The following is a 14,838-nucleotide window of genomic DNA, read 5'->3' as shown; positions in this document are numbered from 1 at the left end:
AGGCCAGCTGCCTAAGCCGGGTGTGGGCCCGGCGGGGCTGCTCTGCAGGCTCCGGGGAGGGTCCCTCCTCCCCCTCCCACCGCTGGCGGCTCCAGGCCTTCCGTGGCTGTGCTGCCTCGCTCATCTCCGCCTCGGCCCCATGTGGCTCTTCTGTGTCTCCTCTGTTCCTTATAAGGACACGTATCATCGGGTTTAGGGCCTGCCTGGAAAAATCCAGAATGATCTCATCTCAAGATTATTAACTTAATTACATCTCTAAAGAACCAGACCCTTTTTTCCAAATAAGGTCACGTGTACAGGTTCTGGGGGTTGAGGCGTGGACATATCTTTCTGGAGGTCACCATTCAACCCACTGCAGATCCACATCTTCTTCCCTGGAAGTCCCCGGCTGATTCCCTTTTCTGATCTTCAACCACAACAGGAGATGCTGGATTAGACCAGGCAGGAATCACTCACCCTTCCCGAGCACACTGGTGCCCGAACATGCATAGAGTTCTAACACCAAGAAGAAGGTAGGTAGACAACCTGTCTGCTGGTTGGACAGACGAGCCCCAGGCTCTGCCGCTGGAAGCCGTTCGCCTCCTCCCACTCCAGTCCTGCCAGCCTCATCCCCCCTCTGTGCTCTTCACCTTATTTTCCCTAAAGCAGAGGCTCCCAGGCTCCAGCTGCTTCAGAATCACCTGGAGGACTCGGGTTCCAGGCTCACAGCCTGCATTTCCGACACGTCCCAGGTGACACTGATGCTGCAGGTCCAGGCACCACACCTGAGAATCTCGGGGCTGAAACCGCCTCCTGCTGCCGGCGGCTCGGCCTCTGGACCCTCGAGCTCCCGCTCAGCCTCCTTCCCCCCGGACCCTCCAGGTCTCACCCGCTCTGCTCTCCTGTGGCGTTTCCTCCCAGAATCTCCCTGCAGCCTCACTCGGAGCCTGTGCCTTGCAGCCCGGGACAGGGCCTGGTGCTCCTCAGTGGCTGCAGGGCTGAGGGAGGCCCAGCAGAGCCCCCGGAAGAGTCTGGGGTGCTGACCGGGAGCTCTGGCCTCCTCCACAGCGAGGAGGCGTAAGACAGGTGCAGCCACGTTACCCAGTAGGATGGACATGCTGGGAAATCAAGGTGCCGTGTGTAGAGCTTAGCAGGCTCCTTGGGCAGGGGCCCCGCCCCCACAGGGGCTGCTCCTGCACTGCCCCGCCCCCGCCCCCACCCCAGGGCCCCCTGCACAGAGCTGCACACAGGCCAGGGGCTCAGGCCTGGGGAGGCGAGCAGACGAATGCAGCTGCTTTCCAAGCCCTTCTCTCACCCGAACACAAATGCTTTTGCCACCCCTGGGCCCCACGGCCGTGTTCCACGCTGACGCAGGGCCTGGAGGCAGGAGCTGACACCAGGCAGCTGACCCTTGGAGGCAAAGCATTTGATTATTCGAGGCCAGAATGGTCTGGCCTTCCCCTCCCTGGCCTTTTGCACTGGAACAAGGCCAATCAGCTCTGTCCGCTCCTGCCGGTGGTGACTTGGTTTAATCAAACCACTGCATGTCTGGGAGAGCTCCCTGGCTGCCTGGACTACATGTGCCTCAGCCTTGCCCGGCCTCGTACACACTCCACACGTCACAGTCATCTCATCACTAATTCCTGTTCATCCTTCTGGAGTCCTTTTCAGTATTGCTTCCTCCAGGAGCTCTGCCTAACCATGTTTGTTTGCTAAACACAGTGGGTGGCACAGAGTGAATGTTTATGTACTTTCCTTAAACAAATGAATAAGGGACATGATTAATGCAATAATAAAACTTAACATTTAGTGAGTGGCCAGAACTTAATATTCATGCCCTAAGGAGCCACACAGGTAGAAATACAGACTGCACCTTTTTCATAGTGCTCGGCAGAAACACAAAGGAGGAATGCTTGTAAAAGCACTTGATGACTGATTATAAAGCAGTGCCCATCCCCATGCTGAAAAAGCCATTTCCCAGAGGAGGCTCCGGCACACCTTGCAGTCTGCCCTGACACACACCAGTGCTCTGCGTGGCCCAGGCTCTGCAAGGAATCACATTCAAAGGAGCAAATTCCACAACCAAAAATGATTAGAAATGAATTGCAATCTTTTCTTGCTTCTGTCCACAAACATTCCTGGGGATCCCATCAGTAACCCAAAGCTTTCCTTCTCCAAATTTCCTTTCCTCCCCAATCACCTTTCATGTTTCTCACCTGCCAAACCCCCAATAAATCTCCTGATACACCAAACCAATCCTCTCTTCCTCTTCTCCCCTGTCATGACGTAGATTCTCCAGCCACTGCAGCATCTCCAAGTTTACCTAAAACCCAGGTTCTTCATCACAAAGGAGAACCCTGGGCCTTTCGCAGCTGGCCAGAATCCCTTCACTGTCCCCACACTGGATCCTGAGTCCTCAAACCCATCTCCACATCGTGGGGAGGGGAAGAATTTGGAGTTAGTGGATGGAGCGTCCAGCAGGAGGAAGGCTGAGTATTTTCAGCCCCCATCAGTCATATCTCATGGGCAGTCCTGCTTCTAATTCTGCGCCATTTTCTAGTTTGTCGGGTAGCTTCCTCTCCATCATCTGCGTGTCTCCAGGCCACACCTGGGAGGTGATTCTCCCTCTGCCTCCACCTTTCTCATTTTCACTTTTTCTTGTTTTCCAGATGAGCACACTGAGCTCAGGTAAGTGAAGTGACCAAACAAGAGTCACAGCAGTAGGGGACACAACTAGGACCAGACAGCACAGTCCCTGACCCCGGGTCCAGCAGTGCCAGCTCTGTTGATTTCCAGGTCCCTGGCGATCTGGCCTAGTGAGCTGATACTATTCCCATCACGGAGGCTTAGAAAGCTGAAGTAACTTGCATGGTCTCACAATCAAGAATGCACAAATCTGGCATTTGACTCTCTTCAATTAACTGTAGGACCCATGGCTATTTGCCTCTTCTATTCTTGTCCCGTGACACATGACCCAAACACCATACAAGTGGTTTCATGTCTTTTTTTGCTGTGTGTATAGCACTTACCCTTAACATACTAAGGAAGTCAGAAAAAGGTGTTCTTTGCAACCCTTCTCAGTGCCTCCTTCCACTCATGTGCCCCAAGGCCCGCGGCCTCACACCTGCCTCTGCACACCCTGTCCACCCCTGCTCTGGAGGCCACGGCCACCTGCAGCTCCTCAGTCAGAGCTCACTGCGGTCAGGCTGTCAGGGTCGGACCTGGTGTCTGCAGGGGAAGCTGTGGACACCTCCACCACCAATAACACCAGGTGAAGTTCAAGACCGGGAGCACTCCCAAAGGGCTTAACTTTATTTTTATAGCCACAAATGTGTCCTCCAGGTCTTTGGGGGACTTCTGTTTAATCAGGGAAGGAAACAAGCAAGATTAATTTTCCCTGGACCTCAGGAGAGTCACAATTTCATGAGGTCGGCCCTCGGAGTCAGACAGACGTGGGTTCAAGCCCCCGCTCCTTCCCTTGTGCCTGAGGGACCTCGGGCAGCTGCTTCAGGTCTGGGGAGCCGGGGCTGTTACCTCTCACAGTATCTCTCTTGTGTGCAGTATACCACTTACCCCTCCCATTCCCGGCACCCTAAGTCAAAACCTGGACCTGTGGGCCCCTTCACGCCACTTCTCTCCCCTTGCCCTGTCCTCCCCTCTCTCCAGTTCCCATTGTGGTGCAGTCATTCTGAAGTGTCAGGCAAGACTTTTCTTCTTAATCAAAAGAGGAGAATTCTAACATCTTAAGTCTGGATGCTGCCTTGAAAGGTCATCTGTTGTACACCCTTGACTTCAGACAGGACCGCTTTCAACTGATCCAGACAAATGGGAGCTTTCTCTACACATTTGCTTAAAAAGGACGTCCCTTTCTCTTTTTGTGGCTGAGGAAAAGGCTAATTTTAACACGTCAGAAGAGATATTTAAAGGACCACGCAATATGCAGTCAAATGTGACAATTATACCTGCGCCCTCGCAGGTAACCGCATAACGAACGGGGCGCTTTCACAGGCGACTGTCAGGACTAAGTCCTCACACCGTCCGTGAGGATCAGCCTTTCTTGTTCTTAATTTCGTAAGTCAGACGAAGCTACTCTATACACGCAGATAGGGACCTGACGGCGTGATCGGTAACTCGGGACAGATGAATTAACTTGATCTGTAAATTCGAGTTGTGGGAAAAGTCTGACCCTTACAGCTTCCTAGTCAAAAGCCCTTCACCTTGATAGATGAGTGCCCCCTGAAGGGTAAGTGCCAGTTGTTATGCATTTTTATACATTTTTATCTCAGTATTTGAATAACTTAAAAAAATACACCAGTAAAGGGAGGACGATGATATCAAAGCTCCCGGCCGATACAAGAGAGAGGCATCTGCTGAGATCTATCACCTGCTTTTAAGGGAAGCTTTTGACCCCTGAGCCAAGAGCCCCGGGGCTCCCACACGAGGGCGAGGGCGTGAGAAGAGTGGGCGCGCGGGATAGGGAGCTGCCTCAGGCCCGCCCACAGTGGAGAACCCTGCTCAGAAAGGGGCGACGCAGAGGCCCCGAGGCCAGGGTAAGGCCTGCCCTGCCCCAGGGCCCCTGAGCAGCAGAGGGCAGGCCCAGGGCGCAGCGGGGGCTTCTGGTTGGGGACTCGCAAGGCCCAGGAAAGGATCCCTCCTTTGCTGCAGCTCTGACGCATCTCTTGGGCTGACCACCGAGTCTCTGCCCGCTGAGGGTCTGGCCCTGCACCGCACCGCGCCGTGTCTGAATGAATCTCAACGGGGCAGCTGGACTCCCAGGGACACGTGACGACGGCTGCGGCTGCTAAACACCCCACTGTGCACAGGGCAGCCCCCAGCAGGAAATGAGCCCATCCCAAATGTCAGTAGGGTTGAGAAATCCTGACTTGGCAACTGTGGTTACAATTCTCAAAACTACAGTGCTGGCCCTTCTAACGGCTGAAAGCCACCGCTTCAGAAGCAGGTACCTGGGGAGTCAGCCCCGCCACGCGTCAGGGGGCAGTGACTCCGAGGGGCAGAAGATTGTCGCCAGCTGTGAATGGACAGAGCAGTGAGAAGAGAAAGGAGCCGGCCAGGCCCTCCTGCTCCCACCATGAGGAACCCGAAACCACTCAGTTTACCAAAGACATGCCAAGCAGAGCCCACAGACCTGCTGTGCTCAGAAAAGATGTTCTCCGAGACACTGGGCTGCAGGACTGCATCGTGGCCCTCCCTGCGGTTCATTTGAAAAGGAATGAAATCAGATGACTGTGACGTGTGGAGTGTGCACGAGGCCGGGCAGGGCTGAGGCACATGTAGTCCAGGCAGCCGGGGAGCTCTCCCAGACATGCAGTGGTTTGATTAAACCAAGTCACCACCGGCAGGAGCGGACAGAGCTGATTGGCCTTGTTCCAGTGCAAAAGGCCAGGGAGGGGAAGGCCAGACCATTCTGGCCTCGAATAATCAAATGCTTTGCCTCCAAGGGTCAGCTGCCTGGTGTCAGCTCCTGCCTCCAGGCCCTGCGTCAGCGTGGAACACGGCCGTGGGGCCCAGGGGTGGCAAAAGCATTTGTGTTCGGGTGAGAGAAGGGCTTGGAAAGCAGCTGCATTCGTCTGCTCGCCTCCCCAGGCCCGAGCCCCTGGCCTGTGTGCAGCTCTGTGCAGGGGGCCCTGGGGCAGGGGCGGGGGCGGGGCAGTGCAGGAGCAGCCCCTGTGGGGGCGGGGCCCCTGCCCAAGGAGCCTGCTAAGCTCTACACACTGCACCTTGATTTCCCAGCATGTCCATCCTACTGGGTAACGTGGCTGCACCTGTCTTACGCCTCCTCGCTGTGGAGGAGGCCAGAGCTCCTGGTCAGCACCCCAGACTCTTCCGGGGGCTCTGCTGGGCCTCCCTCAGCCCTGCAGCCACTGAGGAGCACCAGGCCCTGTCCCGGGCTGCAAGGCACAGGCTCCGAGTGAGGCTGCAGGGAGATTCTGGGAGGAAACGCCACAGGAGAGCAGAGCGGGTGAGACCTGGAGGGTCCCGGGGGGAAGGAGGCTGAGCGGGAGCTCGAGGGTCCAGAGGCCGAGCTGCCGGCAGCAGGAGGCGGTTTCAGTCCCGAGATTCTCAGGTGTGGTGCCTGGACCTGCAGCATCAGTGTCACCTGGGACGTGTCGGAAATGCAGGCTGTGAGCCTGGAACCCGAGTCCTCCAGGTGATTCTGAAGCAGCTGGAGCCTGGGAGCCTCTGCTTTAGGGAAAATAAGGTGAAGAGCACAGAGGGGGGATGAGGCTGGCAGGACTGGAGTGGGAGGAGGGGGAGGGAGTGAGCGGGGTGGAAAGGAGTGTCAGGCCCGATGGGAGGAAACACGGAGTCTGCAGAGACCTGCTCCTTCGGGCTGCCTCATCACCGCTCTGTTTTATGTTCTGTATCTTAACCTGGACGTCCGTGACATAGGGCCCGACCTATCTGCAATAGATCGCAAATTACATTTTATAAGTACAATTTACCAAAAGGCAACAAGAAGTTGTTTTAATTCATTCATCATTTTAACCTAATTTTCCCATGTGTGTCACTGAGTTTTAAATTTTTAGTATCTTACCTGGAGTCTTTGTTAGGATACACCCGAGCTCAGCCGTTCCGTGTTGCTCTGCTTTTCTAAAGATCGCCTATGATTCAAATAGGAACTTGGTAATGACATGTTAATAGATAAATCAAGGAAATAAGTGTCTCAAGCTTATTCTTTCAGCAGTCAGATGACATGCAGCATGTCGGCTCTTTTAGAAGCCTTCAGAGTTATTTCCATTTTAAGGCAGAGAAAATGGAGTCACAGGATGAGGAAAAATGATTTGTCTGTGGTCCCCCGACTAGTAAGGGGGCCAGTCGGGATGAGAAGCCAGCTTTTCTTGCGGATGCTCATGTCCCTAAAATCACACGTGGGTACCGTGGGAAAGGACTCTTGTGTCCCACAGTCTAAGGGCCTTTTCTCTGGACTCGAAGGCCTGCCTGTTTCCGGGTGTTCGTGTTGTGAGGGGTGTTTGTGCAGAGGGAGGCTTGCAGAGCTGCTACATTATGCAAACTTGATTATCCTGTCCGACATGATTGATGTCAGCAGCCATTGTGAAATGAAGTTTGGGAGATGGAGTGTGGAGGACAGCACTTGTAATTTTTAATAATCATCCTCTTTTACTTCTTGTGGGAGGTGGTGGGGGAGAAGCAGAGCTTCAGGGCTGTGGGTGCTTTAATGGCATCTGTCCGTCATGATGGGGAAGTGGACCCAGTGTCTTGACATGCTCCAGGCAAGCTCGGGGCTTTAGCCACTTGTTTTGGTGAACAAGTTCCTCCAGAACCTCAGATTTTCTGCACCGTCAAGGCAGATTGGGAATGACTGAGGGGCCAGTGAGATCATGACCCCTGGATGTTTACCCATTGCTGGAACCCTGGTGCCCTCCACGGGGCTCGGTACCCAGCAGGTGTCAGCACAGTGACGACTGATTCCAAACTTAAAGAACCTTCCATCTGGAGTCTCAACAGCTCGTGCTTTGCATTATCTGCTCCTTCAAGTTCAAAATCTCCTTATCCAACTACCTTGGCAGTTTCTCCCTTTGGATGTTACATGGCCAGGACAGGACAGACAACATCCCCTTTGAGGACATTTCATCCGAAGCTGGATGAACGGCAGTGCCATCTGCCCAGTCTCCCAAGCAGGGTGGCACCTTGGCATCATTTCTGGTTTCCGTTCTCCTCTGAACCACAGACCTGCTCATTCACCAAGCACTGCCTCTCCTACTCTCTGTCTCCCGAACCCGCACACTTCTCTCCATCTCCACCACCTGCTTTCTGGACCACACCAGCTGCAAACCTAATCGGTGTCCCTGTCAATCCATATTCCACGTGGTTGCCAGAGTGACATCTAGTCAACTCCTACTTAAAAACCCCATGGCCTCACAGGTCAAATTTCAAGGTCCTCACATGACCTAAGGACCTGGGAGGTGTGGTCCTCACCAACCTCTTCATCCCCATCTCCCACTTTGCCCCCCGCCTCCCGATTCCACAGTCTCCAACGTGCCGTGCCTCCTTGAAGCCCGCCTGCACACACGCTCATGCTGTTCCCTCTGCCTGGGGCATCCTTCCCCTCTCTTTGTCTGGCCGACTCTTGCTTATCTGCTAGGTCTCAGCTTGACAATCCGGTCTTCAGTGAGGACTTTCCTGGGTGACAGGAAAGGCATACAGACACTTGTAGAGCCCTTGCTCTGTCCCAGGGACTCACAGAAGCACTTTATATACACGGACTTGTTTAATCCTCGCAACAACCCTATGACACAGTGAACACGTTATCTATAGTATGCAGATAGGAAAACAGAGGCACCAAGGGGTAAATGAACTTGCCAAGACCACATGTTTAGTAGAAGAGCCAGGATTCAGATGCAGACACCTTGGCTCTGCAGCCTGCGCTCTGATCCCCACGCCACGCAGCCTCTCGGCCCTGCCCGCAGGCAATGGCTGGTGACACACTTACCTGTACCCTGCACCCTGGAATCCACTTCTGCTTCCGGGACTACGTACCTGGAGTTATTCTGCTCAACACATCTAAAGCATCACGTGGGAAGGACTTGTCTTCTCCTTCACCGCTGCGTGCCCGTTGCTCATGAAGACATTCCTGACTCGAATAAATGCTTACAAGTCCCCCATCAGCGCATTTCCCGTTGGAGCCATTGCGCGTCCCCAAGGCATTCCCCCAGAACTGTTTGTGAGCATTCCTGGCCGATCAAAGGTGTCCAAACACGGAGGGGGTCACCCAGCGGGGGCTTGAATGAGGTCCTTGTGTCACAGGACGTTTCGTGCCTTGGTTGCTATCTTCTCTCTCCCACCCCAGGAAGCATCCAAGCTTTCAGCTGGGAGCTCTAGGCCTCTCCTCTCTAGAAAGAGGAGGCTTTGGTGACTTCTCTTGCCAAAAGCCAAAATGCCAGGCGCCGGCAAGGAGCCCGGTGCCCCGACTCCTGTGGGGAGAGGTGAACTGACGCCACTCAGCCGAGAGGAAGCGCACATCCCCTCCTCCAGGGCTTGGCCAGGGTCCGTGTGGACACGTGGCTGCAGCACACAGATGGAGACTGGTGTGGATGGCTGGAAAGGGGATGGGTTATAGAGCCGCAGGACGACTCCTGCGGGTGCTTCTGCCCCAGGCTGGGCAATGGTGAGGGGCACCCCAGCCCTTTCCCTGGAGCTCAGTGATGGCCCAGGCTCAGGGGACCAACAGCATCTGGGAGCTGAAGGACCCCCTGGGGCTGAGATCCTGCCCTGGGGTCCCCCCGCCCCCCGCACTGGAGTCTGGTACCTGTGAGCTCAGGTCCTTAAGTACCCCAGGGTGGGGGGAGAAACACACCCAAAGCTGAATATGCTGTCCCTGGGCCATGTGGGGGCTACTGGCGACTGAATTTGACTCAAGGATGTGGCGTGTCTCTCTCCCCAGTGTTGTCAGCACACCTGAAGCCCGGACACAGGCCTCGGAACCTTGTCTTAGGTGCTGAGCACACAAAGCAGGCTGGATGGGGGTGGGGGGACACGGGCAGTGCCGCGGGCACGCGCGGTGTCATCCCTGCAGGGTGAGCGCCAGAGAAGGGCTGCCTTCGGTGCCGGTGCTGCTCTGATGGCCTCGAGCAGGGAGATGTGGCGACTTGGCTCCGAGCTCTCCGCTGTCGCTCTGCGGGTTCTCTCTACCCACCTCCCGCGTCAGGGGCCTTGTAAAGTCTGGTTTCAGGGGCTTGGGAAACTCACTCTGCCCGCTGCCTCTGATGTTTGTGTCTGGGGCTCAGACTGGAAGTCCCTCTTCTAGTGGCGCAGTCATGCCTCTTCTGGGGCCGGGAGGGCCTTGATGGTGGATGAAGAAAGGCCTGGAGCCCCTTCGGGAGTGCCCGCCGTACTGCAGTGTCCTCCTCTTGCAGTGACCAGGTTCATCGTGTTTATTCAGTTTCGCTCGCTTTTCCTCCTGCCTGGGACGCTCCCTCTGTCACAGGGGTTCCTTGAAGGGAAGCCATCCTCAGGGGCTGGGGGGGCCCAGCCTGCCAGGTGCGAGCAGGGCAGGAAGGAGCAGTGGCTGCTGGGTGAGGTGGGCGAGCCGGCTTCACAGGAGAGCTTCATTCAATAATTAACAGCAGTGGGCCAAGCAGATGTGACATTAGGAAAATTTAATTAGAACATGCAACTTATATATGTAATTGATGCCTGGGCAATAATGTATTTTCACAATACCTCTCTAACCAAAAGAAAAAAAAAGAAGCTTTTTTGAGTCAAGAAATGGGATCAGTGGTGAACAGCTGCAGACGCCGGGCTGTCCCTTCTGCTGTCCTGAAGGTCATGTCTATGACCCAGCCTGTGGTGCAGGGCACGGCACCTAGCAGGTGCTCATGGTGTTTGCTGTTGGGAAGTTTCCTGACGAGATTAAATAAGTGAGGGCTCTCAGGACCTCGCTGGATGGCTGCACATTTAATTCCAGGAAGAGTCTGTTCAGGTTGAAAGTGGCTCTTCTTTATTTGCAGCTGCTTCTTTGTTGAGGCACCAAGCGAAGAGCTTATGGTAATCCTCTTGGGTGGCCCTCCGATAGCACGGCAGGTACTCTCTTACGTTTGACAGCCCAGGAAGCTGGGGGCCAAAGCCATCTCCAGTTTTGGCCAAGTTCACCTGATGGGAAGTGATGGAGTTGAGCCTTGAACTAGGTCTTCGGGCCCCAGAGCCTCTGCTCTGAACTGCGAAGTAAGCATCTTCTCCAGGGGCGTCTCCGTGTGATGCCCCTGAGCCCTGCGTGCTGGGCCACTGGGATTAGGAGGGCACACGGCGTGGGGGATGCAGCCAGCTGAGGTTTTCAAAAAGGGCAGCAGCTGGATTTCACTGCTCTTCCGACGTGAGCCTTCCCCGTGAGCAGGGGCCGCTCCGGGGAGCAGGGGAGGCTGTCAGCCCTGTGTGTGTGTGTGTGGGGGGGCGTGGTGCTGGGAGGTTGTGGGGCGTCAGGTCAGACAGTCGAGGCCCAGATCCCGGCTCTGTGTCCGCGGGCCGTGGTCATCGCCACGAGGCTGATTCCTGAGAGGACGGGGGTGAGGTGAGCGAGGTGGCACCCATCTTGTCCCCACTCCATCCGTTTCCCACAGCTGCCCAAACCCCGCCCTCTAAACTACCCCTCTGCCCGAAGCACCACCAACGGCCTCCCGCGTCACCAGGTGAAACGCACGTCCCTGCCTGGCCCGAGGCCCCTGTGCTCTGCCTGCTGCCTCTACCTCCAGCCGTCTCCTCCCTCACCCCTGCCGCCCCCCGGCCTCCTGCGGCACCTCCTCGGGACCTGGGCACCATCGCTCGATCTGTCTGCGATCCGCACACCCGCCTCCTGCCAGCCTCCTGGCTGTTTCCTTACTCCCCTCTGGTCTCAGCTCAAACGCCCTCTCATCAGAGAGCATGTCTCGGCACCACATTAAAGGAACACCCCCCCCCGCTCTGTCCCGGGCACGCCTGGCCCCTGCGACCTGCATTACGGCTTTGCGGCGTGCTCTCTGCCATCGGGTTCGTATCCCATGGGTGGAAGGAAGCAGCAGGGGGGCCTGGACCTCGCCTCGACCCCGTAGGGCCCCTGTGCCTAGAACCGGCTCATCACAGGCGTGGCGTGAGTGGGTGCGCGAAAGAATCAGAAGTGCTACGAGGTGAGGGCTGAATCACTATTAGTGGTTCCGGATAGCGCGCTTCTTATTTTTTAGAATTTTTCATTTTCCATTGGTTTATAGTCACAGCACAGAATTCTGCTGTTCTTTATAGTGAGGTCATAAAGAATTCTGAAACTGTCTATAAAACCAGGGTGTGTTTATAACTTTTCTAATGTTAAAATAGTACTTTTAATGGAAAATTTAGAAATCACATTATTGTATAAGAAAAATAAAAATCACCTGTAATATTTTTTAACATTTTTATTCCATCTCATTTAAAGTTGGGTAAACACTTACAATTTTGGCCTTCCATTTTTTGTTTTTTTAAAAAAATTGTGGTAAAATGCACATAAGAAAATTTTCCATTTTAACCATTTTAAACGTGTGGTTTCGTGGCAGTAACTACACCCACATTGTTGTGCAATAGTTATTTTTTTAAACCCACGCAGTCGTCTCACCTTTTCATCTCTGTTAGAACAGAGAACGGCTTCTACGGGAGGAAAGCAGGCTTCCCTGACTCGTGGGTGCGAGGCTGCATTAGAAGGAGGCCTGGCGGGGGGGCCTTCCGGAGGCTCTGATCGGGAGGCCGCCTCCCTTTCATCTCTCCAGCTTCCAGGGGCCAGCCTCCGGCTTGCTCTCGTCTGGTCTCCGGCCTGCCCTCCCATGGTGCCTTCCCAGGCAGGCCCGTCCCCTCCGTGGCCGTGACGGCTGGAGGCCGAGTGTGGAGGTCTGCTCCGGCTGCTGGAACGTGTCTGGTGAAGTGTGGTTCGGCGAGCCCCCCAAGCCTCCCAGCTCCTCTGGGAAGCGGGCCCCTGCTCTTCCACCGGGGCTGCGGGACGGAGGGCGCAGGCCAGCAGAGAGCCCTTCACGCCCGGGCTCACAGCATCCCCTCGGGTCACGTCCATCTCTCTTCCGCTCGTGCTTCAGATTTCATGGAAAAGCAAAAGAAAGGCTGCAGATCGTAGCAGATGCCACAAATAAATAATTTCACACTGTGGGCGGCGCATGGGAGGAACAGGCGGCGTCTGACTTTCCTGGCAGGTCAGGGAGGGCCTCTCTGAGGAGGTGGCGTTTCAACTGGCCCCTGGGGACCAGAAGGAGCAAACAGCTGAGGGGACAGCAGGTGCAGGTCCTGGGAGGCACACTCGTGAGTTGGGACTGGGGTGCACAGGCGGACGGATGGCAGTAGAGAGGACGCACTCAGAAGCTGGGGATCACAGCGCTGACCTCCAGCAGGACGATTCCACCCTGGAGTACGAGAGCCACGTATCATGTGGCCAGGGAAGGCGGAGCTGGGAGCCGGATGGACCTTCGTGTTGGGGTCACATAGCAGGAGCGGGGCGGGCAGGGCCTTCGGCACCCCCACTGCCCCACCAGGCAGGATGCCTCTAGGGGTGACTGTGTGGAGAGACTGGTGAGCGTGTGGTGCAGTCACCCCACTCAGGAGCCCCTCGGCCTCCCTGCTCTGCAGGGACGTGGGCCACAGGCAACCCCCAGCCGGCCGGGCAAACAGCCGCGGCCAGGAGTCCAGCCGGTCTAGTTGAGGAGACCATGCCATTGAGGCCCCCTGCACATTTGAGATTCTGGGAGCCAGGCTGTGGCTGTTTTCTCTCCTCTCTGTGTCATCCAGGGCCCAAGGGAGGCTCTGGCCAAGGTGCAGAGGAGGCCAGGGGTGTGTGTGTGTGTGCGCGCGTGCGTGCACGTGTGCACACACACACACACGTAACAAAACAGTTACTGCTGCTCCCTCTCTGGGCCCAGCTACCCCACTGCTTGCATGAGTTTCTGGCCACACTGGCCAACGCCACTTGCCCAATGAAGTGGCGAGGCTGCGCCTTGATGTAAATTCTCTTTGTTTCTCAGCTATTTTCCTAAAATTCCAGTGTTGCTGCTCCCTCTGCTTCTTTAATTCTTTTTCTGTTTGGATCCAAAACGGGGCCTTCGCTCCCATCAGCTGGCACCTTACTACTTCCAGCTCTTTCTCGAGTCTTCCGAGATTTTGTCTCAGAGACCTGCCAGGCGGCCACCTGGGAAGTATTCCCGCAAGTCCTAGGACCCAGGCTGGCTGCCGGGTCCGTGCGCCCAGCCTTCCACAGCGAGCTGGCCTCGGAGCTTGGTGTCGGGGAAACAGTGTCCATCTGATGAGGACTAGGGTCCAAGTCCTGTTTGTAGGGTGTTTGTCACTCAGAAAATCAACTACAGCTTCGGGGTCTTGACCAGAATGGGATTTCCCCGAAATACTGCACTGTCTCTGTGCCTGTGGCTCTTGCAGTTATGGACAGACAGTTCAGGGGAACCAAGGGGCCCCCAGGGTTCCTGAGCCTCCCCTGACGTGATGTGGCCGCGTGGGGTGGGGCTTCCACTTCTCCGCTTGCTGATGAGAGAAACCATCGTGGCCGCCCTGGCGTGGCCTCCAAGGCTCACCCTCCTGCCGTCCCTGCCTGGCCACGAGGCCCTGAGGAGTCTGGGCCGTGGCCGTGGCCAAGGAGATGCTCAGTGACTCTTCCCATGTCAGGCGTCTCGGCACAAGCAGCGGAGTTATTTATGGCGCACGGTGTCGTTTCACCCGCAAGATATGCCACTGAATCAGCACACCTCCTTGCTGTCATTCTCTCAGTTCTCTGAGGCCATGAGATGAGGGGGGAGACTTGGAACCCTCGTGGGAAAAGCACAAAGCCACAGCATGGGACGACAGGCTGACTGTGTGCTGGGGGTGGGTTCAAGCACCTTCCCTCCCAAGCGGCACCTTAGAAAAGTGTTTCCCCAGAAAACTCCTTGTTCTAGACAAATACTGCCAGTGTTCCCGCTACTGCTTGTCAGCTGGGATGAGTTACTGTTGATCTTGTTAACTGCATTTCGGGCACGAGTTTTGAGAGGGATCCATTACTGACACTGCGGAGGAAACCTGCCCCCTGCTCCCTGCCTCCGCTCGCCCAGGCTGGGCGCCCAGTCTGCTCTGGGGACCCACCACCCACACACCACTCTGCCGGGGTGGCCATTTGCCTCCTGCTCTTAGGCTCACTCCTCTCCCCTCCCTGCTCTTCCCCACATTACGAGGAGCTCCATTTCCCAGCCAACTGACCTCCACTAATGGGATGTATAGAGGAAGAGAGGAAGGAGGGAGGGAGAGAACTAGCCAGGTTTCCTTGCTCTCTCACAGCCTTGGAAGGGGCTCAGCACTGGCCTTGGCTCTCACTGGGCAGCCACCCGCCTTGTTCCC

Source organism: Hippopotamus amphibius, chromosome 12 (assembly GCF_030028045.1).
Source record: "Hippopotamus amphibius kiboko isolate mHipAmp2 chromosome 12, mHipAmp2.hap2, whole genome shotgun sequence".
NCBI lineage: Eukaryota > Metazoa > Chordata > Mammalia > Artiodactyla > Hippopotamidae > Hippopotamus > Hippopotamus amphibius.
This window is presented reverse-complemented; position numbering follows the sequence as displayed.